Here is a 25,096-nt window from a genome sequence, read left to right on the forward strand (position 1 = left end):
TCTTGATTTCTCTCCACTTGTCTTGGGTTTTAGTGTGAGAGAAACCTAGAAGGAAGTAGCCCTAACGCAGTCCTAAGGAGGATGCCCTAACGCAGTCCTAAGGAGGATGATCTAGCTCTCAACGCAATTATGGAGGAGAGATCTAAACACTGCCCTATGGAGAAGCCCTAACGCTGCCCTTTGGAGAAGCCCTAACATAACCTATGAAGAGGTATACGCAGTCAAGAAAGGCAGCAATGTAAGCCCTCAACGCAGATTAGAAAAGGGCGGTCTCTACCCTAGATGGATGCCCTACAACCTTAACGCAGTCTATGGAAGAATGAAAGCTCTAACCACAACAAGAGACGAAGGATCTTAGACAGCATGGAGGAGGCTCGAGTTCCTCAATGGAGGCCGAGTTAATCACTGGAGCAGTAGCTTGTTTTTGGGTCACTTTGATGGAGGCCTAGAGGCTATCTGGGATGTCGCGACTGCTCTTGAGGACCGAAGGCATGAGGAATTGTTTCGTGGCGATAGAACCCTTGGAAAGGGATACCGCAATAAGGGATAGGCTTGTTGTAGCAAGCCGCAGTCCCTTATACACCTACAGGTCTACATTAAGGCTAACAAGGAGGGCATAAGGGCTAGTCTTGACTGCTGGGGTATAACAAGCCAACATGTGGTTTAGGAATGCTGGAGAAGGGTGATCATAGCCTTGGAACAAATGTTGTTAAGGTTATCCAAACAGTTGTTATAATACCCTTACCAGTCCAGCAATTGGCAATCAGAGAATCCCCTAACAGGGACATCAAGCATGTAAGGGACAGCAAGCATGCAAGGTACAACAAGCAAACAATGGGATAGCAAGCATGGACAACATGGTTCAACCATGGCACATGGGACAACAGTGCAGCATTAGGTGCAGCAGTCATGAGGTCCAGCGTTGTGATGATGGGTGCAACATGGTGCAACACGGTGAAGTGCAGCATGATGACGAGATGCAGCACGATGATAGGTGAAGGAGTCACCTTGGAGAATCAGTTGAAGCAGCATGTCTTCAACTAATCTCATGTATCATCTTCTTAGAGATCATCTATGCTCTTATCTAGATAAGTCAAAGTGTTCACTTCTGTTGTAAATGTGCTCTCTGCTGAACTATTGAAGAACATATAAGAAGAATTGATCAAGGGTTTCCCCACATTGGGGTTTGTCCCTGGCTAGCGCCACATCTTGTGTCCTCTTGTCTTGGCTTGTCTTCTGTGATTTATGTTTATGTTCTATCTGCAGTTTACTTTAATGCTGATGTGATTGCTAATCCGCAAGAGATATTGAACTAACTGTGAAAATTGAAATAAATTGCTCTTAGCATAAAACATACCTAAAATTAACATGTTCATATGCTTTGCAGATGACTAGGAGTTTCTTTGTGAAACTAAAAACCATTGAGGAGGTTTTTGAGTAGACGATTATGGAACTCCATGCAAACTTAGTGTACAATTATACATCAATGGAAAACAAATAGGACAAGCAGCTGCTACAATGAAAAGAAGTAACTATTTGACCAATAGATTTGTGCTACAAAAAGTTGAGTTGTCATTGAATTGAACTGAACTGTGTTTTCAACACCAAAAATTTGTGCTTTGTTGATGACTGAAGTATTTTTTGTGAAACTGATGACCATTAAAGAGGTTTTTGAGTAAAAGCTTATGGAATTCTCTACACAGAGGCAAGCTTAAGCTTTGTGTACAATTATATATAACTGGAAAACCAAAAATGCAACAAGTTGCTACAATCAAAAGAAGTACCTATTAGACCAATAGATGGCTTATACATGGAGGATTCTTTTTGCCAATCCAGCTCCAGCTAAACTATACATAGCTTCATTGTCATAAGCTTCATTGAAAGCCCAAAACTGTAATATCTTTTGCAAACGAGATTGGTTTGCATCTTTTTGAGGATTGTGATAGATCTTCGCAAGCATGGATCCCAACAGAGGTACGAGCCTCAAGGTGATAAAGGAGATCAAGCAAGAGCCATGTTGTCTAGCTCCTTTGGATTGATGCGGTGATGCGATGCAAATCACTAGCAAAATAGAACGCAGTTAACATTAATATTAGAACTGTGCTTTATCATGAACATAATAGAGCCATATACAGACCACCAAGTATTAATATGAAGCAAAGCAAAATAAAGCAAAATACAAACCCCCAATTGCTAATCCAACGCAAAGTTAAATAGTCAGTCCACCTATTAATGCACGTCGGCCTAACCATCATATCCTATTAATAAGGAAAACATCTTTGGCAAACACCCAAAATTTTGTAGCTATTTCAAAGTGCAACCATTCCTTCCTTAGCATATATCATGGATAGTCAAGCCAACAATTTATTGGTTCACTCATGAGATTGATCAAGAGGCCATCCCTTCTTCAAAATATATCTTGGTTCACCCATAAGATTGATCAAGAGGCCATCCCTTCTTCAAAATATATCATGGATAAAAAGCCAATGAGGCATTGGTTCACTCATGACGTTGATCAAGAGTAACAGGTTCCATCCCTGCTATGTTCTGCCCTGGTCGAATGGCATGAGCTTTAGGAGGTAAATAAATACCCCAGTATATCTGTCATTTATAAAAACTGTAATGTACAAATACCCCTCAAATTGCATGTTTTAAATCAGAAAGAGAGAGAGTTGAGAGATGTAATGAGAGTCATTATAAGGAAAATAAGGAAAAATAAGAAACCAAAATCTTGATACGGAACTTCCAAAAACATTATCATTATCTTACATGCTTGTTTGCTAAAATTAATTCATAATTATTACAAAACTAATTGCTCAACAGTATCGATGCGAATATCGGGTGCAACAAGTTGTTGACAACAATATAAAGAAGGGAGGCTTGCACAAGTGGTCACTGGAAGTTGTCACAGGTCCACGATGGTAAATAAATTTGGTCACTTGACCTCAATCCAATCCAACAAGATCAAGGGAAGGACCATGAACCTTTATAGTATGTTAGTTTTATCGGATGTGTTCTAGCCACGAAATTTGGTGGAGAGTCTAGAAATTTGGTGGAGAGCCTAGAATACATGAGATATCTAAAACCCAGAAATCGTTTTAGAGAATTCCACCTAGGGATGACTTAACTAGATTATTAGCCGGTTTTTAAATATTTCCCAAGTCTAAACTTAAGGAATATTGCTAATTAATCATAATTAATTAAGTCAATGTGAGAATTCTCTAGAAACTCACACGGATCGATGTGGTGATGGAGAATACACCAGTCACTTGGGGAATTCGATTTTCTAGAGTAGAAGCAGTCAATTGCCGAAGAGTTCAAGATTCAGTGAGGTAGCAAACAGTGACGAGTAGGAACATTGATCAGGAGGAAGTTTTCCAGATCCGAAGAGGCAACAGCAAGTGACAAAAGTAATCCACGTAGAAGCAGCACAGAGACTACGAAGAAGATGACACGGAGCAATTCGATTTAGTTGAGGAGGAGGTCGATTTAGTTTCCAGAGGCCAGGCAAGTCTTCCAGAAGGTCGAAGAGTCAATTCCAACAGCAAAGACAGGCTAGACGGCTTGCTCAGAAGAAAATTCAAGCCACTCGTATGAGAGGCAGTGCAAAGGGCTTACGTTGGCGTTTGGATGGCCAGTTTTTTTGTAGAAGCCAATATCGGGATTGCTTGTGGGGTGAGAGAATTTTCTCTCTAATTATTTATGTCAGATACTTGCTGATTGGATTGCCAGTTGGGCATCCATAGATTGTACTCAGATTTCACTGTTGCACAATAATTAAAAAACCCTCACTATCAAGTTGGGATTTCCAAGGGACAATTGTCCAAAAATAACAATGTCATTTTTATTGTGTGCGCTAGTATTTTCTTAGTTTCCAGTGCTATTATTTTCCATAGTTTTATTTGTGAAGGTTGCAGTGTATTTATTTCGATGTTGTCGTAGCAATAAACTGAATAATTAATTTATCAGTTAGAAGAAATAATACCATTTGCTGCAATAGGATTCCAGTTGTAGGAATTTTCACATGGTATCAAAGCGTGAGTGATCAATCGAGAGCTCAGAAGCGAAAGAAGAGAATTTCAGGGGGAGCAACAGGCCGAAATTCTTGAGGCAGTGTAGTGCTCAGACAAGCCGGCCGAATTGTTGGGCAAAGGTTCAATTTTCAGTTGCAGGAGTGCAGAAAATTCGATTTGCCCAAGAGAGTGATTCCAGCAGTCAAAGGGAGCAGCTACAGCTCAAAGTTTCGTTGAGCAGATTCCTATTTGGACGCAGAGGGTTTTGTTGCAGGTTGCAGAAGCAGAATCCGCGTCGGGTGGAAGAGAAAAGCACACATAACAGAGGGAATTCTCCCTAGTTGAGAGGTAGTGTTATATTATGCAACTAGGGTAAAATTCCACTTTGGACAACTCATTTGATGAAGATAATTATTGCATTAAATTCCTCTTTTCAAGAGGACCAAAATCGACCTAAAGATCACTCAAATCAGACAAGGAGAAGTGTGTTTTTGAATTAAATCCCACACATGTGCAAATTGTCAAGGTCGACTTCAACATCATGTAGGGTCATGAAGCCCAAACGACATGTCTATTCACCCTCATCGATTCATATAAATACAAGAGACCTTCATCCTCATTTGGCATAATCTCAACATGCACAATCTTCTCTCTCCTTCTCTGATTGGTTCGTACAGCTTACTGGGCATATCATTTCTCTCACACGTGGGGCAAGAAGGACGAATTTCCGGACAAATTAGAGGGTCGAAAATTTCAGACTTTTGTTGCAGGGTTGACCAGCGTTGACCCGACACTTTGACCAACAATTTGACTATGATTTTTGGGTACAAATTTTGGTTTAGGAAGGCCGCACTGATTGGCACAGGAACCGAGGAATTCTAGGCACACTGACTGAGGTTGACCGCAGACTTCAAGTGCAGAATTTGACTGAGTTTGACCATTGATTTAGTGACTGTTTTGGGTTGACTTTGACCCTCATTCAAGGCCGCATTTGACTGCCTTTGATCGAACTGAAGAGTTGTTTTGACCATGGAAAGTTGACTGGTTAGGGCACATATTGTTGTTGACTAGACAAATTTTCACTTGAGTTGACTCTTGTTGACTCTGTCTCTGATTTGGATAGCTCATTGGATATTGGATATTGAAATTGATCTTGGATGATTTACTCTCTCTCTTTGCTGAACATTTGAAGACAATCTAATAAGAAGAAGAATTGCAAGGATTTTCCTCATGGTGGGTTTTGCCATGGTCATTAACCAAATTTTGGTGTCTCTTTTTCCTCATAGTGAGTTTTGCCCTAGTCATTAACCAAATTTTGGTGTCCCTTGTCTCTTGGTTGTCTTTCATTGTGCATTTGTTTAATTGTTCTATTTATTATTGCTCTACTCTCATTTGAAGAAGTGAAATGTTAAAATGGATGCTATTGGATATTGTTGAAGTGATAGCTACAACATAGAACAAATTGATGAAAAATTAACATGTGTGAGGGTGTGTGTGATGTGGAGCAAGAAATTATATAAATCTAGATGTATATATCAAACCACTAATTGAGTGGTACTACCCAAGAACGATGCTAGAAGGAAAAAACATTGAGCAAACAAATAATAGTAACACTATTTTGCTAGAAAACAACAATTGTAGTCACTCGCTACATAAAGTAATATTATATATGAGATCACGAATAAACCACGAGAGCTTAAATAACAAATATACAAAACGATGAATTAACCATACACAAACCTGCCCTCCCTTAGCTAATATTATAACAGTGGAAATCATGAACGATAAGCCCTCATGATGTGAACCCCAATATAACTTTTCCATTTCTTTCATATCAGAGGAAAAAACTTGAATCTCACACCCATGAAAAACATCATACTACCACAAAACCATGACAAAATGATAAATAAGTGTGTAAACAAAATATTTCAGTGTATTAAAGAATACTTGTATTCATAGGAGAAAAGTATGGCTCACCCATCCTCTGTCCCACATTCATAGTATATCTAATGCATCAAAGAACAATTGTATTTTGTAGGAGAAAAGTATGGCTCGCCAATCCTTTGTCCCACATTCATAGTATGTCTAGTGCATCTTCACCACTTGAACTTTGTTGGTTGTACAATTATAGTTGTTCACTACGTAAAGAAGATCAATATAGTTGATTATGAGAGCATAGATAAAACATATAATAAATTGAATAGCAAACAAATGGAGCTACAAATTAGTAAAAGATATTTTTAAGTGAAGTGTGTTACATATAGGCATGTTGACTCACCTTCATTAATAGGTAATAACCTTCATTTTCTCTGCTTGTTTCCTTCATTTCCTTTTCCACACCCAAAAAAGGAAACCAAGACCAATTTATAAAAAACATGAAAAGAAAAACAAAAACAAAGGAGAACGAGTAGAACAAATCCAATAAGCGAAACCAAGACCAAACTACAAAAGTGGGGGGGTATACAAAACAAAACAAAGCAAAGGAAAATGAGTACAACAAAAAGCATGGCCATGCTTGAACTCAACAAAACAAAACATGCAGACAAGAACAAAGAAAAATTCCAAATATCCTCTATGCACATCATATCTCTTGCAATGTGTTGTCCTATCTCTTGCAATGTGTTGTCCTCCACTGAAAGGAAAAAAACGGGTTGAATAAGGTTAAAATACACACATAGTTAGTAATGATAAGCATATTTCAAAACCAATAATTATTTATAACATGAAACGCACCTTGCTAGAGTTTGTTTTATAACGGTGGACATTCTCTTTTGTATTCCACATAAGATATTAGAATCATTATATAAATTAAACTAGAGAGTTGAATGCAATAATCAATCGAAATAAGAAACACACCTTTCTTTGAGATTGTTATATAAAAGGGGAGAGTCCATTTTGTAGTTCACATATTTAGGCTCTCTAGAACAAGCCATCTGCCATAGATACATAATAAAATATTAGATTTCTAATCAAAGTTAAATTGGAGAGTTTGAAGGCCTGAACTAAGTTATTCGAGTCGATTTATATTCCATGCTATATGTCAAAAAGAATATAAATTTTATAAACTAGATAACTTCTACTCGAAATAATTAAAACATTGTTTTCATAAGAGGTACTTTTTTCGAAAAATGAATCTAAGCATATATGAACATATTGAACACCCGAAATCCTAGGGTCCACAAGGCGGTAGCGTTGTATGTTAGCACGATGGTCGATTGATTAGAGGGTTAGTATGCTTGCTTGCTCAACCTTACCCACGTCCTCTATAGGGAACTGTGTGGGAGTGTCTATATGATGTGGAGCAAGAAAACATACAAATTTAAAGATACCATTTGATATATATGTCAAACCAATAATTGAGTAGCATTACCCAAGAACCATGCTAGAAGAAGAAATAGTCTTGCAAACAAATAATAATAATACTATTTTGTTGTAAAACCACATGACTCACCCATCATCTGTGTTGCATCTGCATTGCTTAAGGTATCTTCTCCAATCAACCATCCCAAACACTATAATTGTAGTCTCTCACTGCACAAAGTAATATTATATATGAGATCACCAATAAACCACAAGAGAATTTGAATAACAAATATACAGAGTGATAAATTAGTTGTACACATACCTACTTGCCCTTGACCCATTAACCAGATCATACTACCTTGAAGTTATGACAAAAGGATAAATTGTTGTGCAAACAACAAATATTTCAATGGATTAAAACACAATATTAATATGTAGGAAAAAAGTATTCCTCACCGATGACGATCTACCTTGAAGTTATGACAAAAGGATAAATTGTTGTGCAAACAACAAATATTTCAATGGATTAAAACACAATATTAATATGTAGGAAAAAAGTATTCCTCACCGATGATTTGCATTGGGTTCGTAGAATCTCTCAAGTATCTTCACCACTTGACCTTCATTGACTATACAATTGTAGTCACTTAGTACATAGAGCGGATCAATATAGTTGAGTATGAGACCACATATAAAACATTTAATAAATTGAATAGCAAGCAAATGAAGTCATGAATTAGCAATAATTATGATTGAGGTGCAATGCATATAGTTAAGGTGATTCACCTTCATTTATGAATGATAACCTCCATCTCATTCCTTTCATTTTCTCTCCTTGTTGCCTTCCTTTCCTTTCACACACCCAACAAACAAAACGAAGACCAAACTACAAAAAATGAGAAAAAATGCAAAACAAAAAAGCATGGCCACGCTCAAACTCAACAAAAACAAAACATGTAAACAACAACAATAAAATATTGCAAACTCCCCCTTTGTGGATTATCTCTATTGCAGTGTCCTCTCCTCCGCTGAAAGTAAAAAAGGTGGGGTGTCCTCTCCTCTACTGAAAGTAAAAAAGGTGGGGTGCATTAGGTTAAAATACAGAAATAGATAGTAATGGTAAGCATGTTTAAAAACTCATAATTATTCATAATAGGAAACATACCTCCTCTAGAGTTTTATAATGATAGACACTCCATTTTGTATTCCACTTACTCGTGCTCACGAGAACAAGCCATCTATAGTAGATACATAATAAGATATTAGAATCGTTATATAAATTAAACTAGAAAGTTGAATGCAACAATCAATCATAATATGAAACATACCTATCTTTGGCATTTTTTATATGACGGGGGATAATCCATTTTGAATTTCACATATTTATGCTCACTGGAATCAACCATCTGCATTAGATACACAATAAAATATTAAAATTCTAACAAAATTTAAACTTGAGTTGAAGGCATGAATTTGTCATCCAACTTAATTCTAGTCGACTTAGATTTCATGCTATATCTCAAAACATATAAATTTTCTAAACTAGATGTAATTCTACTACGAATAATGCAATCAATGTTATCATTAGAGAAATCATTATTTTTGTAATATGTATCTAAGCATATTTAAACATATTGAACACCAAAAATCCTAGGGGCCACAAGTTGGTAGTGTTGTCTATTAGCACAATGGTTGATTGGTTAAGGGTCAGTATGCTTCCTTGCTCAACCTTACCATCCTCCTCTCTAGAGGAAGTTTTGACGAAGTGTGCGTGTGATGTGGAGCAAGAAAGCATATAAATCTAAGCATACCATTTGATGTAAATGTCAAACCACTAATTGAGTAGTAATTTTTGAGAATTATGTTAGAAGGAGAAAAAGTCAAACAAACGAATAATAATAACACTATTTTGTTGGAAAAGAACATGACTCACCCATCCTCTGCACTGCATCTACATTGCCTAAGATATCTTCTCCACTTTACTCTCTCAAACACAACAATTGTAGTCACTCACTGCACATTGTAATATTATATATAAGCTTACAAATAAACCAGGAGAGCTTAAGTAACAAATATACAGAGCGATGAATTAACCACACACATACCTGCCCTCCCTTGGCTAATATTATAGCAGCAGCAATCATGAACAATAAGCCCTGAAGATGTGAACTCCAATATAACTTTTCCATTTCTTTGCTTAAGTAACGAATATACATAGAGATGAATTAACCACACACATACATGCCCTTCCTTGGGCTAATATTATAGCAATCGCAATCATGAACAATAAGCCTTGAAGATGTGAACTCCAATATAACTTTTCCATTTCTTTCCTATCAAAGTTCTGGGAAAAATCTTGAATCTGATACCCATGAACAAGATCATACTACCTCGAAACCATGACAAAAGGATGAAACAAATATTTCACTGTATGCAAGGACAATTGTGTTTTGTAGGAGAAAAGTACGGCTCACCCATCCTCTATGCCACATTCGTAGAATGTCTAGTGCATCATCACCACTTGACCATTGTAGATTGTACAATTGTATTTGTTCACTACATAAAGAAGATCAATCTAGTTGATTATGAGAGCATAGATAAAACATATAATAAATTGAATAGCAAATAAATGGAGCCACAAATTAGCAAAAGATAATTTTAAGTGAAGTGCATTGCATATAGGTATGTTGACTCACCTTCATTTATGAAGAATAACCTCCATTTTCTCTGTTTGCTTCCTCCATTTCTTTTTCCACACCCAAGAAACAAAACCAAGACATAGCTACAAAAAACATGAAAAGAAAAAGCAAAACAAAGGAGAACAAGTACAACATACCCAACAAATGAAACCAAGACCAAACTACAAAAAACAAGGGAAAAAAGCAAAACAAAGGAAAACGACTACAACACAAAGCATGGCCATGCTCAAACTCAACAAAACAAAACATGTAGACAAGAACAAAGAAAAGATTGCAAACATCCCCTCTGCACATCTCCTATCCACCAATGTGTTGCTCTCCTCTGCTAAAAGGAAATAAAGCGGGCTGAATAAGCTTAAAATACACACAATTAGTAATGGTAAGCATATTTCAAAACCAATATTTATTCATAATAGGAAATGCAAAGCATATAAATCTAAGCATACCATTTGATCTAAATGTCAAACCACTAATTGAGTGCTACTACTCGAGAATTAGGTTAGAAGGAGAAAAAGTCAAACAAATGAATAATAATAACACTATTTTGTTGGAAAAGAACATGACTTACCCATCCTCTGCACTGCATCTACATTGCCTAAGATATCTTCTCCACTTTACTTTGTCAAACACAACAATTGTAGTCACTCACTACACATTGTAATATTATATATAAGCTTACAAATATACAGAGCGATAAATTAACCATACACATACCTGCCCTCCCTTGGCTAATATTATAGCAGCAGCAAACATGAACAATAAGCCCTGAAGTTGTGAAATCCTATAACTTTTCAGCAAACATAAACAATAAGCCCTGAAGTTGTGAAATCCTATAACTTCTCCATTTCTTTTCTTAAGTAACGACTATACATAGAGATGAATTAACCACACACATACCTGCCCTCCCATAGGCTAATATTATAGCAACAGCAATCATGAACAATAAGCCCTGAAGATGTGAACTCCAATATAACTTTTCCATTTCTTTCCTATCAAAGTTCTAACAATAAACCCTGAAGATGTCAACTCCAATATAACTTTTCCATTTCTTTCCTATCAAAGTTCAGAGAAAAATCTTGAATTCGATACCCATGAACAAGATCATACTACCTAGAAACCATGACAAAAGAATGAAACAAATATTTCAATGTATGCAAGGACAATTGTGTTTTGAAGGAGAAAAGTACAGCTCACCCATCATCTATGCCACGTTCATAGAATGTCTAGTGCATCATCACCACTTGACCATTGTAGATTGTACAATTGTATTTGTTCACTACATAAAGAAGATCAATCTAGTTGATTATGAGAACATAGATAAAACATATAATAAATTGAATACCAAATAAATGGAGCCACAAATTAGCAAAAGATAATTTTAAGTGAAGTGCATTGCATATAGGTATGTTGACTCACCTTCATTTATGAAGAATAACCTTCATATTCACCCATCCTCTATGCCACGTTTGTAGAATGTCTAGTGCATCATCACCACTTGACCATTGTAGACTGTACAATTGTATTTGTTCACTACATAAAGAATATCAATCTAGTTGATTATGAGAGCATAGATAAAACATATAATAAATTGAATAGCAAATAAATGGAGCCACAAATTAGCAAAAGATAATTTTAAGTGAAGTGCATTGCATATAGGTATGCTGACTCACCTTCATTTATGAAGAATAACCTCTTGTCTAGTGCATCATCACCACTAGTGCATCATCACCACTTGACCATTGTAGACTGTACAATTGTATTTGTTCACTACATAAAGAAGATCAATCTAGTTGATTATGAGAGCATAGATAAAACATATAATAAATTGAATAGCAAATAAATGGAGCCAAAAATTAGCAAAAGATAATTTTAAGTGAAGTGCATTGCATATAGGTATGCTGACTCACCTTCATTTATGAAGAATAACCTCCATTTTCTCGGTTTGCTTCTTCCATTTCTTTTTCCACACCCAAGAAAAAAAACCAAGACATGGCTTCAAAAAACATAAAAAGAAAAAGCAAAACAAAGGAGAACAAGTACAACATACCCAACAAATTAAACCAAGACCAAACTACAAAAAAACAAGGGAAAAAAAAAAAAGCAAAACAAAGGAAAACAACTAAAACACAAAGCATGGCCATGCTCAAACTCAACAAAACAAAACATGTAGACAAGAACAAGGAAAAGAGTGCAAACATCCCCTCTGCACATCTCCTATCCACCAATGTGTTGCTCTCCTCCGCTAAAAGGAAAAAAAGTGGGCTGAATAAGCCTAAAATACACACAATTAGTAATGGTAAGCATATTTCAAAACCACTATTTATTCATAATAGGAAATGAAAAGAATATAAATCTAAGCATACCATTTGATGTAAATGTCAAACCACTAATTTAGTACTACTCGAGAATTATGTTAGAAGGAGAAAAAATCAAACAAACAAATAATAATAACACTATTTTGTTGGAAAATAACATGACTCACCCATCCTCTGCACTACATCTACATTGCCTAAGATATCTTCTCCACTTTACTCTCTCAAACACAAAAACTGTAGTCACTCACTGCACATTGTAATATTATATATAAGCTTACAAATAAACCAGGAGAGCTTAAGTAAAAAATATACAAAACGAGGAATTAACCACACACATACATGCCCTCCCTTGGCTAATATTATAGGAGCAGCAATCATGAACAATCAGCCCTGAAGATGTGAACTCCAATATAACAATAAGCATACAAAACGAGGAATTAACCACACACATACATGCCCTCCCTTGGCTAATATTATAGGAGCAGCAATCATGAACAATCAGCCCTGAAGATGTGAACTCCAATATAACAATAAGCCCTGAAGATGTGAACTCCAATATAACAATAAGCCCTGAAGATGTGAACTCCAATATAACTTTTCCATTTGTGTGCTTAAGTAACAAATATACATAGAGATTAATTATGCACACACATACCTGCACAACCTTGCTAATATTATAGCAAGGGCAATCATGAACAATAAGACCTGAAGATGTGAACTCCAATATAGCTTTAAAAATTTATTTCCTATAAAAGTTCATGCAAAAATCTTGAATCTGATACCCATGAACAAGATCATACTACCTCGAAACCATGACAAAAGGATGAAACAAATATTTCAATGTATCCAAGGAAAATTGTGCTTTGTAGGAGAAAAGTACGCTCATCCATCCTCTATGCCACGTTCGTAGAATGTCTAGTGCATCATCACCGCTTGACCATTGTAGATTGTACAATTGTTCACTACATAAAGAAGATCAATCTAGTAGATTATGAGAGCATAGATAAAACATATAATAAATTGAATAGTAAATAAATGGAGCCACAAATTAGCAAAAGATAATTTTAAGTGAAGTGCATTACATATAGGTATGTTGACTCACCTTCATTTATGAAGAATAACCTCCATTTTCTCTGTTTGCTTCCTCCATTTCTTTTTCCACACCCAAGAAACAAAACCAAGACATAACTACAAAAAACATGAAAAGAAAAAGGAAAACAAGTACAACATACCCAACAAATGAAACCAAGACCAAACTACAAAAAACAAGGGAAAAAAATGCAAAACAAAGGAAAACGACTACAACACAAAGCATGGCCATGCTCAAACTCAACAAATCAAAACATGTAGACAAGAAAAAAGAAAAGATTGCAAACATGCCCTCTGCACATCTCCTATCCACCAATGTGTTGATCTCCTCCGCTAAAAGGAAATAGAGTGGTCTGAATAAGCTTAAAATACACACAATTAGTAATGGTAAACATATTTCAAAACCAATATTTATTCATAATAGGAAATGCAAAGCATATAAATCTAAGCATACCATTTGATGTAAATGTCAAACCACTAATTGAGTAGTACTACTCGAGAATTATGTTAGAAGGAGAAAAAGTCAAACAAACTAATAATAATAACACTATTTTGTTGGAAAAGAACACGACTCACCCATCCTCTCCACTGCATCTACATTGCCTAAGATATCTTCTCCACTTTACTCTGTCAAACACAACAATTGTAGTCACTCACTACACATTGTAATATTATATATAAGCTTACAAATAAACCGGGAAAGCTTAAGTAACAAATATACAGAGCGATGAATTAACCACACACATACCTGCCCTATCTTCTCCACTTTACTCTGTCAAACACAACAATTGTAGTCACTCACTGCACATTGTAATATTATATATAAGCTTACAAATAAACCAGGAGAGCTTAAGTAACAAATATATAGAGAAATGAATTAACTACACCCATACCTCCCCTCCCTTGGCTAATATTATAACAGCAGCAATCATGAACAATAAGCCCTAAAGATGTGAACTCCAATATAACTTTTCCATTTCTTTGCTTAAGTAACGGATATACATAGAGATGAATTAACCACACACATACCTGCCCTCCCTTGGGCTAATATTATAGCAACAGCAATCATGAACAATAAGCCCTGAAGACTCCAATATAACTTTTCCATTTCTTTCCTATCAAAGTTCTGGGGAAAATCTTGAATCTGATACCCATGAACAAGATCATACTACCTCGAAACAATGACAAAAGGATGAAACAAATATTTCACTGTATGCAAGGACCATTGTGTTTTGTAGGAGAAAAGTACGGCTCACCCATCCTCTATGCCACATTCGTAGAATGTCTAGTGCATCATCACCACTTGACCATTGTAGACTGTACAATTATATTTGTTCACCACATAAAGATCAATCGAGTTGATTATGAGAACATAGATAAAACATATAATAAATTGAATAGCAAATAAATGGAGCCACAAATTAGCAAAAGATAATTTTAAGTGAAGCATATGGGTATGTTGACTCACCCTCATTTATGAAGAATAACCTCCATTTTCTCTGTTTGCTTCCTCCATTTCTTTTTCCACACCCAAGAAACAAAACCAAGACATAGCTACAAAAAACATGAAAAAAAAAAAAGAAAAAAAAGGAGAACAAGTACAACATACCCAACAAATGAAACCAAGACCAAACTACAAAAAACAAGGGAAAAAAAGCAAAACAAAGGAAAATGACTACAACACAAAGCATGGCCATGCTCAAACTCAACAAAACATGTAGACAAGAACAAAGAAAAGATTGCAAACATCCCCTCTGCACATCTCCTATCCACCAATGTGTTGCTCTCCTCCGCTAAAAGGAAATAAGGCGGCCTGAATAAGCTTAAAATACACACAATTAGTAATGGTAAGCATATTTCAAAACCAATGTTTATTCATAATAGGAAATGAAAAGCATATAAATCTAAACATACCATTTGATGTAAATGTCGAACCACTAATTGAGTAGTACTACTCGAGAATTATGTTAAAAGGAGAAAAAGTCAAACAAACGAATAATAATAACTCTATTTTGTTGGAAAAGAACATGACTCACCCATCCTCTGCACTGCATCTACATTGCCTAAGATATCTTCTCCACTTTACTCTGTCAAACACAACAATTGTAGTCACTCACTGCACATTGTAATATTATATATAAGCTTACAAATAAACCAGGAGAGCTTAAGTAACAAATATACAGAGCGATGAATTAACCACACACATACCCACCCTCCCTTGGGTAATATTATAGCAACAACAATCATGAAAAATAAGCCCTGAAGATGTGAACTCCAATATAACTTTTCCATTTCTTTGCTTTAGTAATGGATATACATAGAGATGAATTAACCAGACACATACCTGCCCTCCTTAGGCTAATATTATAGCAACAGCAATCGTGAACAATAAGCCCTGAAGATGTGAACTCCAATATAACTTTTCCATTTCTTTCCTATCAAAGTTTTGAGAAAATTCTTGAATATGATACCCATGAACAAGATCATACTACCTCAAAACCATGAAAAAAAGAATGAAACAAATATTTCACTGTATGCAAGGACAATTGTGTTTTGTAGGAGAAAAGTACAGCTCACCCATCCTCTATGCCATGTTCGTAGAATGTCTAGTGCATCGCCCATCCTCTATGCCACGTTCGTAGAATGTCTAGTGCATCATCACTACTTGACTATTGTAGACAGTACAATTGTATTTGCTCACTACATAAAGAAAATCAATCTAGTTGATTATGAGAGCACAGATAAAACATATAATAAATTGAATAACAAATAAATTGAGCCACAAATTAGCAAAAGATAATTTTAAGTGAAGTGCATTGCATATAGGTGTGTGGACTCACCTTCATTTATGAAGAATAACCTCCATTTTCCCTGTTTGCTTCCTCCATTTCTTTTTGCACACCCAAGAAACAAAACCAAGACATAGCTACAAAAACATGAAAAGACAAAGCAAAACAAAGGAGAACAAGTACAACATACCCAACAAATGAAACCAACACCAAACTACGAAAAAAACAAGGGAAAAAAAGCAAAACAAAGGAAAACGACTACAACACAGAGCTTGGCCATGCTAAAACTCAACAAAACATGTAGAAAGGAACAAAGAAAAGATTGCAAATATCCCCTCTGCACATCTCCTATCCACCAATGTGTTGCTCTCTTCCGCTAAAAGGAAATAAAGCGAGCTGAATAAGCTTAAAATACACACAATTAGTAATGGTAAGCGTATTTCAAAACCAATATTTATTCATAATAGGAAATGCAAAGCATATAAATCTAAGCATAACATTTGATGTAAATGTCAAACCACTAATTGAGTAGTACTACTCGAGAATTATGTTAGAAGGAGAAAATGTCAAACAGAATTCTAATCAGCATAACCCTATTGTTCTCAATAAGGATCATCAACCATTCGTCTAGAATTGAGAATTTTTGGCATATTCTGGTGGTAGAAAATTATGTTAGAAGGAGAAAAAAGCATGACTCACCCATCCTCTCCATTCTACATTGCCTAAGATATCTTCTCCAGTTTACTTTGTCAAACACAACATTTGTAGCCACTCACTGCACATTTGTAATATTATATATAAGCTTACAAATAAACCAGGAGAGCTTAAGTAACAAATAGACAGAGCGTTGAATGAACCACACACATACCTGCCCTCCCTTGCCTAATATTATAGCAACATCAATCATGAACAATAAGCCCTGAACATGTAAACTCCAATATAAATTTTCCATTTCTTTGCTTAAGTAACGAATATACATAGAGATGAATTAACCACACACATACCTGCCCTCCCTTGGGCTAATATTATAGCAACAACAATCATGAACAACAAGCCGTGAAGATCTCAACTCCAATATAACTTTTCCATTTCTTTGCTTAAGTAATCAATATACATAGAGATGAATTAACCACACACATACCTGCCCTCCCCTGGGCTAATATTATAGCAAAGGAAATCATGAACAATAAGCCCTTCATGAACAATAAACCCCGAAGATGTGAACTCCAATATAACTTTTGCATTTCTTTCCTATCAAATTTCTAGGAAAAATCTTGAATCTGATACCCATGAACAAGATCACACTACATTGAAACCATGAGAAAAGGATGAAACAAATCTTTCACTGTATGCAAGGACAATTGTGTTTTGTAGGACAAAAGTACAGCACACCCATCCTCTATGCCACGTTCGTAGAATGTCTAGTGCATCTTCACCACTTGACCAATGTAGATTATACAATTGTATTTGTTCACTACATAAAGAAGATCAATCTAGTTGATTATGAGAGCATAGATAAAACATATAATAAATTGAGCCACAAATTAGCAAAAGATAATTTTAAGTGAAGTGCATTGCATATAGGTATGTTGACTCACCTTCATTTATGAAGAATAACCTCCATTTTCTATGTTTGCTTCCTCCATTTCTTTTTCCACACCCAAGAACCAAAACCAAGACATAGCTACAAAAACCATGGAAAGAAAAACCACTAATGTGTTGCTCTCCTCCGCTAAAAGGAAATAAAGTGGGTTGAATAAGCTTAAAATACACACAATTAGTAATGGTAAGCATATTTCAAAACCAATATTTATTCATAATAGGAAATGTAAAGCATATAAATATAAGCATACCATTTGATGTAAATGTCAAACCACTAATTGAGTAGTACTACTCGAGAATTATGTTAGAAGGAGAAAAAGTCAAACAAACGAATAACAATAACTCTATTTTGTTCAAAAAGAACATGACTCACCCATCCTATGCACTGCATCTACATTGCCTAAGATATCTTCTCCAGTTTACTCTGTCAAACACAACAATTGCAGTCACTCACTACAAATTGTAATATTATATATAAGCTGACAAATAAACCAGGACAGCTTAAGTAACAAATATACAGAGCGATGAATTACCCACACACATACCTGCCCTCCCTTGTCTAATATTATAGCAACAACAATTATGAACAATAAGCCCTGAAGATGTGAACTCCAATATAACTTTTCCATTTCTTTGCTTAAGTAATGAATATACATAGAGATGAATTAACCATACACATACCTGCCTTGGGCTAATATTATAGCAATAGCAATCATGAACAATAAGCCCTGAAGATGTGAACTCCAATATAACTTTTCCATTTCTTTCCTATCAAAGTTCTGGGAAAAATCTTGAATCTGATACCCATGAACAAGATCATACTACCTTGAAACCATGACAAAAGGATGAAACAAATATTTCAGTGTATGCAAGGACAATTGTGTTTTGTAGGAGAAAAGTATGGCTCACCCATCCTCTATGCCACATTCGTAGAATGTCTAGTGCATCATCACCACTTAACCATTGTAGACTGTACAATTGTATTTGTTCACTACATAAAGAAGATCAATGTAGTTGATTATGAGAGCCTAGATAGAACATATAATAAATTGAATAACAAATAAATGGATCCAAAAATTAGCAAAAGATAATTTTAGGGGAAATGCATTGCATATAGGTATGTTGACTCACCTTCCTTTATGAAGGATAACCTCCATTTTCTCTGTTTGCTTCCTCCATTTCTTTTTCCACACCCAAGAAACAAAACCAAGACATAGCTACAAAAAACATGAAAAGAAAAAGCAAAACAAAGGAGAACAAGTACAACATACCCAACAAACGAAACCAAGACCAAACTACAAAAAACAAGGGAAAAAAATCAAAACAAAGGAAAATGACTACAACACAAAGCATGGCCATGCTCAAACTCAACAAAACAAAACATTTAGACAAGAACAAAGAAAAGATCGCAGGCATCCCCTCTGCACATCTCCTATCCACCAATGTGTTGCTCTCCTCCGCTAAAAGGAAATAAAGCGCGCTGAATAAGCTTAAAATACACACAATTAGTAATGGTAAGCATATTTCAAAACCAAAATTTATTCATAATAGGAAATGCAAAGCATATAAATACAAGCATACCATTTGATGTAAATGTCAAACCACTAATTGAGTAGTACTACTCGAGAATTATGTTAAGAGGAGAAAAAGACAAACAAACAAATATTAATAACACTATTTTGTTGGAAAACAACATGACTCACCAATCCTCTGCCACTGCATCTACATTGCCTAAGATATCTTCTCCACTTTTAATCTGTCAAACACAACAATTGTTGTAGCCACTCACTGCACATTGTAATATTATAAATAAGCTTACAAATAAACCAGGGGAGCTTAAGTAACAAATATATAGAGCAATGAATTCACCACACACATACCTGCCCTCCCTTGGCTAATATTATAGGAGCAGCAATCATGAATAATAAGCCCTAAAGATGTGAACTCCAATATAACTTTTCCATTTCTTTGCTTAAGTAACGAATATACATAGAGATGAATTAACCACACACATACCTGCACTCCCTTGGGCTAATATTATAGCAACAGCAATCATGAACAATAAGCCCTGAAGATGTGAACTCCAATATAACTTTTCCATTTCTTTCCTGTCAAAGTTCTGGGAAAAATCTTGAATCTGATAACCATGAACAAGATCATACTACCTCGAAACCATGACAAAAGGATGAAACACATATTTCAGTGTATGCAAGGACAATTGTGTTTTGTAGGAGAAAAGTACAGCTCACCCATCCTCTATGCCACGTTCGTAGAATGTCTAGTGCATCATAACCACTTGACCACCGTAGACTATACCATTGTATTTGTTCACTACATAAAGAAGATCAATCTAGTTGATTATGAGAGCATAGATAAAACATATAATAGTCTACCATTGTATTTGTTCACTACATAAAGAAGATCAATCTAGTTGATTATGAGAGCATAGATAAAACATATAATAAATTGAATAGCAAATAAATGAAACCACAAATTAGCAAAAGATAATTTTGATAACCATGAACAAGATCATACTACCTCGAAACCATGACAAAAGGATGAAACACATATTTCAGTGTATGCAAGGACAATTGTGTTTTGTAGGAGAAAAGTACAGCTCACCCATCCTCTATGCCACGTTCGTAGAATGTCTAGTGCATCATAACCACTTGACCACCGTAGACTATACCATTGTATTTGTTCACTACATAAAGAAGATCAATCTAGTTGATTATGAGAGCATAGATAAAACATATAATAGTCTACCATTGTATTTGTTCACTACATAAAGAAGATCAATCTAGTTGATTATGAGAGCATAGATAAAACATATAATAAATTGAATAGCAAATAAATGAAACCACAAATTAGCAAAAGATAATTTTAAGTGAAGTGCATTGCATATAGGTATGTTGACTCACCTTCATTTATGAAGAAAAACCTCCATTTTCTATGTTTGCTTCCTCCATTTCTTTTTCCACACCCAAGAACCAAAACCAAGACATAGCTACAAAAACCATGGAAAGAAAAACCAAAACAAAGCAGAACAAGTACCACAGAGCCAACAAATGAAACCAAGACCAAATTACAAAAAACAAGGGAAAAACGCAAAACAAAGGAAAACGACTACAACACAAAGCATGGCCATGCTCAAACCCAACAAAACAAAACATGTAAACAAGAACAAAGAAAAGATTGCAAACATCCCCCATTTCTTTTTCCACACCCAAGAACCAAAACCAAGACATAGCTACAAAAACCATGGAAAGAAAAACCAAAACAAAGAAGGAACAAGTACCACAGACCCAACAAATGAAACCAAGACCAAATTACAAAAAACAAGGGAAAAACGCAAAACAAAGGAAAACGACTACAACACAAAGCATGGCCATGCTCAAACCCAACAAAACAAAACATGTAAACAAGAACAAAGAAAAGATTGCAAACATCCCCTCTGCACATCTCCTATCCACCAATGTGTTGCTCTCCTCCGCTAAAAGGAAATAAAGTGGGTTGAATAAGCTTAAAATACACACAATTAGTAATGGTAAGCATATTTCAAAACCAATATTTATTCATAATAGGAAATGTAAAGCATATAAATCTAAGCATACCATTTGATGTAAATGTCAAACCACTGATTGAGTAGTACTACTCGAGAATTATGTTAGAAGGAGAAAAAGTCAAACAAACGAATAATAATAACTCTATTTTGTTGGAAAAGAACACGACTCACCCATCCTATGCACTGCATCTACATTGCCTAAGATATCTTCTCCAGTTTACTCTGTCAAACACAACAATTGCAGTCACTCACTGCAAATTGTAATATTATATATAAGCTTTCACTGCAAATTGTAATATTATATATAAGCTTACAAATAAACCAGGAGAGCTTAAGTAACAAATATACAGAGCGATGAATTACCCACACACATACCTGCCCTCCCTTGCCTAATATTATAGCAACAACAATTATGAACAATAAGCCCTGAAGATGTGAACTCCAATATAACTTTTCCATTTCTTTGCTTAAGTAATGAATATACATAGAGATGAATTAACCATACACATACCTGCCTTGGGCTAATATTATAGCAATAGCAATCATGAACAATAAGCCCTGAAGATGTGAACTCCAATATAACTTTTCCATTTCTTTCCTATCAAAGTTCTGGGAAAAATCTTGAATCTAATACCCATGAACAAGCTCATACTACCTCGAAACCATGACAAAAGGATGAAACAAATCTTTCAGTGTATGCAAGGACAATTGTGTTCTGTAGGAGAAATGTACGGCTCACCCATCCTCTATGCCACATTCATAGAATGTCTAGTGCATCATCATCACTTAACCATTGTAGACTGTACAATTGTATTTGTTCACTACATAAAGAAGCTCAATGTAGTTGATTATGAGAGCATAGATAGAACATATAATAAATTGAATAGCAAATAAATGGATCCAGAAATTAGCAAAAGATAATTTTAGGTGAAATGCATGCATATAGGTATGTTGACTCACCTTCCTTTATGAAGAATAACCTCCATTTTCTCTGTTTGCTTCCTCCATTTCTTTTTCCACACCAAAGAAACAAACTAAGACATAGCTACAAAAAACATGAAAAGAAAAAGCAAAACAAAGGAGAACAAGTACAACATACCCAACAAATGCAACCAAGACCAAACTACAAAAAACAAGGGAAAAAAATCAAAACAAAGGAAAATGACTACAACACAAAGCATGGCCATGCTTAAACTCAACAAAACAAATTATGTAGACAAGAACAAAGAAAAGATTGCAAGCATCCCCTCTGCACATCTTCTATCCACCAATGTCTTACTCTCCTCCGCTAAAAGGAAATAAAGCGCGTTGAATAAGCTTAAAATACACACAATTAGTAATGGTAAGCATATTTCAAAACCAAAATTTATTCATAGTAGGAAATGCAAAGCATATAAATACAAGCATACCATTTGATGTAAATGTCAAACCACTAATTGAGTAGTACTACTCGAGAATTATGTTAGGAGGAGAAAAAGACAAACAAACAAATATTAATAACACTATTTTGTTGGAAAACAACATGACTCACCAATCCTCTGCCACTGCATCTACATTGCCTAAGATATCTTCTCCACTTTTAATCTGTCAAACACAACAATTGTTGTAGTCACTCACTACACATTGTAATATTATAAATAAGCTTACAAATAAACCAGGAGAGCTTAAGTAACAAATGTATAGAGCGATGAATTAACCACACACATACCTGCCCTCCCTTGGCTAATATTATAGGAGCAGCAATCATGAATAATAAGCCCTAAAGATGTGAACTCCAATATAACTTTTCCATTTCTTTGCTTAAGTAACGAATATACATAGAGATGAATTAACCACACACATACCTGCACTCCCTTGGGCTAATATTATAGCAACAGCAATCATGAACAATAAGCCCTGAAGATGTGAACTCCAATATAACTTTTCCATTTCTTTCCTGTCAAAGTTCTGGGAAAAATCTTGAATCTGATAACCATGAACAAGATCATACTACCTCGAAACCATGACAAAAGGATGAAACACATATTTCAGTGTATGCAAGGACAATTGTGTTTTGTAGGAGAAAAGTACAGCTCACCCATCCTCTATGCCACGTTCGTAGAATGTCTAGTGCTTCATAACCACTTGACCACCGTAGACTATACCATTGTATTTGTTCACTACATAAAGAAGATCAATCTAGTTGATTATGAGAGCATAGATAAAACATATAATAAATTGAATAGCAAATAAATGAAACCACAAATTAGCAAAAGATAATTTTAAGTGAAGTGCATTGCATATAGGTATGTTGACTCACCTTCATTTATGAAGAATAACCTCCATTTTCTATGTTTGCTTCCTCCATTTCTTTTTCCACACCCAAGAACCAAAACCAAGACATAGCTACAAAAACCATGGAAAGAAAAACCAAAACAAAGCAGAACAAGTACAACAGACCCAACAAACATCCCCTCTGCACATCTCCTATCCACCAATGTGTTGCTCTCCTCCGCTAAAAGGAAATAAAGTGGGTTGAATAAGCTTAAAATACACACAATTAGTAATGGTAAGCATATTTCAAAACCAATATTTATTCATAATAGCAAATGTAAAGCATATAAATCTAACCATAACATTTGATGTAAATGTCAAACCACTAATTGAGTAGTACTACTCGAGAATTATGTTAGAAGGAGAAAAAGTCAAACAAACAAATAATAATAACTCTATTTTGTTGGAAAAGAACATGACTCACCCATCCTATGCACTGCATCTACATTGCCTAAGATATCTTCTCCATTTTACTCTGTCAAACACAACAATTGCAGTCACTCACTGCAAATTGTAATATTATATATAAGCTTACAAATAAACCAGGAGAGCTTAAGTAACAAATATACAGAGCAATGAATTACCCACACACATACCTGCCCTCCCTTGGCTAATATTATAGCAACAACAATTATGAACAATAAGCCCTGAAGATGTGAACTCGAATATAACTTTTCCATTTCTTTGCTTAAGTAATGAATATACATAGAGATGAATTAACCATACACATACCTGCCTTGGGCTAATATTATAGCAATAGCAATCATGAACAATAAGCCCTGAAGATGTGAACTCCAATATAACTTTTCCATTTCTTTCCTATCAAAGTTCTGGGAAAAATCTTGAATCTGATACCCATGAACAAGCTCATACTACCTCGAAACCATGACAAAAGGATGAAACAAATATTTCAGTGTATGCAAGGAAAATTGTGTTTTGTAGGAGAAAAGTACGGCTCACCCATACTCTATGCCACTGGACAATTGTGTTTTGTAGGAGAAAAGTACGGCTCACCCATCCTCTATGCCACATTCGTAGAATGTCTAGTGCATCATCACCACTTAACCATTGTAGACTGTACAATTGTATTTGTTCACTACATAAAGAAGATCAATGTAGTTGATTATGAGAGCATATATAGAACATATAATAAATTGAAGAGCAAATAAATGGATCCAAAAATTAGAAAAAGATAATTTTAGGTGAAATGCCTTGCATATAAGTATGTTGACTCACCTTCCTTTATGAAGAATAACCTCCATTTTCTCTGTTTGCTTCCTCCATTTCTTTTTCCACACCCAAGAAACAAACCAAGACATAGCTACAAAAAACATGAAAACAAAAAGCAAAACAAAGGAGAACAAGTACAACATACCCAACAAATGAAACCAAGACCAAACTACAAAAA

At 35.2% G+C, this 25,096-nt stretch overlaps 2 long non-coding RNA genes across 2 annotated transcripts; both read right to left on the reverse strand.

The window, feature by feature from the left end:
• Positions 1–6,027: 6,027 nt before the first annotated feature.
• LOC149165296 (uncharacterized) lies at positions 6,028–6,795 on the reverse strand. Its single transcript, XR_016260327.1, has 3 exons — positions 6,747–6,795; positions 6,292–6,645; positions 6,028–6,151 (listed from the first exon to the last, which is right to left on the reverse strand). It is a non-coding gene; the product is annotated as an uncharacterized LOC149165296 (long non-coding RNA).
• Positions 6,796–6,866: 71 nt separating this feature from the next.
• Positions 6,867–9,506, reverse strand: LOC149165297 (uncharacterized). Its single transcript, XR_016260328.1, has 8 exons — positions 9,422–9,506; positions 9,250–9,329; positions 8,645–8,722; positions 8,482–8,554; positions 8,103–8,379; positions 7,885–7,962; positions 7,465–7,544; positions 6,867–6,946 (listed from the first exon to the last, which is right to left on the reverse strand). It is a non-coding gene; the product is annotated as an uncharacterized LOC149165297 (long non-coding RNA).
• Between the last annotated feature and the right edge of the window lie 15,590 nt (positions 9,507–25,096).

The sequence above is a fragment of the Pinus tabuliformis genome, chromosome 5_1 (genome assembly GCF_031772625.1).
Source record: "Pinus tabuliformis cultivar Carrire ecotype Pingquan chromosome 5_1, CPIR1, whole genome shotgun sequence".
Lineage (NCBI taxonomy): Eukaryota > Viridiplantae > Streptophyta > Pinopsida > Pinales > Pinaceae > Pinus > Pinus tabuliformis.